Here is a 2,336-nt window from a genome sequence, read left to right as displayed (position 1 = left end):
GAACGCAATCTTTTCTCGTGTGAAGCGAGGGCTCCACCAACTGGACTATCGCGACGCCCATGAACTGAGTAGCTTTGTGAATGAATAATAATGTAAACATTTATTTCTTTAATTGCGGAAAAAAAACTTTTGTTTCTTCGCTTGCTCAAAACATGAATTTTTATATTTCTCATCACTTTATCTTTAAATTATGTGATCCATCGTCTCAACACGGTATTATGTTTGTGTGAGCAAAATGCTCAATTGTGACTCCTGTCTCGAACGGCATTGTTTGTGTGGACAAGATGCCCAATTGTGACCTCAGTCTCAAAACGGTATTACGTTTGTGTAAGTAAGATGCTCAATTGTGACCCCTGTCTGATGTTATGATATATAATAGTGTTATGGTGAGGAGATAATAGATTGTGAGATTAGATATTCATAGATATTTAAGTCAAAGAAGATTGATAAACAAAGACGGCATTTTCGATTGACCTGCAAGGGTGGAACAGGAAGTACAGAATCCCTTGTTTATTAAAAACATAGATCGTACATTCTGCACTTCATAATAGTATTATTGTTATTATTATTTATATAAACAAGGTACAAAAGAGTTTATACTCAACATGTGAAATTACAAGATTTGTGTATTGAAGAATGTGAATCTAACGTCCTCAATAAAACGCCCTAAACCTTTCACAAGTCTCATGTTATTATGAATTCCTATAGATTTAATTTTGAGCACTCTGCGCACCACCCACATGCCATAATGCCTTTTGAGGCGGCGGTTCACTAACTTTTTTAGATCACCCACGCCCACTAATAGGTTTCAACACTCGTGACGTCACTTCCCGTGTGATGACGCATACTAACTTAGTAACTGGTTATAAACTGTCGGAACAATGGCTAACGCCTTTCTGAAATACTTCTCCGACTAGCATAAAAGTGCATCCAGAGGAGAAAAAAAATTATAAATCTGATCATGTTTTGATTTTTATTCATTCTGATCATATGACATGTGAAAACGTTCTCGCCAGCATGAAGAGTAAAAAGTACCGATTTTCTTTGTTTAGAATTGGAAGCAAGCTGCTCGTTACTGGGCGGACGTGACATCAGACTATTTAATCCAATTGTAGTGACTTGTGCAGAATCCCATTTCCGTTCTCTCGCAACGATCGCTTTGGGATGATGGCTTGTATAGTAAACAAAAGAACGGGCGAATGAGTGTATATTGAGTAGAGATAAGAATTAAACGTTTCATTGACCAGCAACACACGCTATCTTTAGATCGGTGTTTAGATTGGCGGTACCGATGCTGCCATATCGTTTGAGAGCCTACATGTTACGCGTACGTTGACAACGCAGCAACTGACGTCGTGTGTTGACGTCAGAGGACATATCCTCCTGGTTCCTTCTTTCGTCGTTCGTCGATAGTTTAGATTCTGGAACCGAATAGTTAACTCACCAAAACCGAATGGAGGGGAGGCGACGAGTCACAAAAGTCAGAAGGTGAATTCAAAGTCAAAGTATTCAGAAAAATGATTTCTCTCTCTCTCTCTCTCTCTCTCTCTCTCTCTCTCTCTCTCTCTCTCTCTCTCTCTCTCTCTCTCTCTCTATCTATCTATCTATCTATCTATCTATTTATCTTTTTCTTTCTTTCTTTCTTTTCTTTCTCTCTCTCTCTCTCTCTCTCTCTCTCTCTCTCTTTTAAAGAACCCACGATCTCTGTCCCCAACAAGAACGCAATTATACTTAAGCCAAGTCTCGTATTGTGAGGCTATGTGGTCTTGTGGTACAATGACACTCGCCTTCCGATCGGACGGTCTAGGATTTGAGTCCTGCTCAAAACGGCGCATGGTTGAGTCCTTAGAAAAGGCACTTTACTCACATTTTCCCACCGTACTCAGGTGTAAAATGAATACCTGGCAGGTAACAGCTTTGTCTCTGTCTGAAAAATGGATATATCGCCTAACAGGCGTCATGTCCAGTCCTATGTACACGTTATTTGTTGATGTTGTCCTCTTGTACAGCTTCTGACCGCATTTTTTAAAGTGAATATTGCTCTATATAAAAGCTCAATTATTGGAGGGGGGGGGGGGTAGCAAATGCTACTTTGACATAATATCATTTTGAGTCATTGGGTCACGTCTATTGATTTAAGTATAAAGTAAATGAGATGAACTTTGTCAGTCCACAAAGGAAATTAAACAATATAAACTAAAATGCTGCGATTGTTTTTTAACTTCAAAAATTGCTGTTATGCTATTCCCTAAAATGAAATGCACACAAGGGGTAATAACTCCATAGTCAAATGTGATTTTGTGCGAAATATTTTGATTACCTCCCTTGAACGGTTG

General features: G+C 38.8%; 1 protein-coding gene across 2 annotated transcripts in view; it reads left to right on the top strand.

Annotated features, from left to right (window-relative positions):
• LOC144979355 (fucolectin-4-like) overlaps positions 1 to 2,336 on the top strand; it is a 7,771-nt gene extending 5,435 nt beyond the window's left edge. The window contains exon 2 of one of the 2 annotated variants that reach the window (XM_078925999.1): positions 1 to 2,336. This exon is cut by the window's left edge and continues 1,182 nt beyond it. The gene's annotated coding sequence lies outside the window, so the exon portion shown is untranslated. The other variant, XM_078925998.1, reaches the window with a different exon arrangement.

This window comes from Berghia stephanieae, chromosome 9, assembly GCF_034508935.2.
Source record: "Berghia stephanieae isolate SIO BIC M18660-M18661 chromosome 9, UCSD_Bste_1.3, whole genome shotgun sequence".
Classification (NCBI taxonomy): Eukaryota; Metazoa; Mollusca; class Gastropoda; order Nudibranchia; family Aeolidiidae; genus Berghia; species Berghia stephanieae.
The sequence above is the reverse complement of the archived record's forward strand: the minus strand, read 5'-3'. Positions and strand labels throughout refer to the sequence as shown.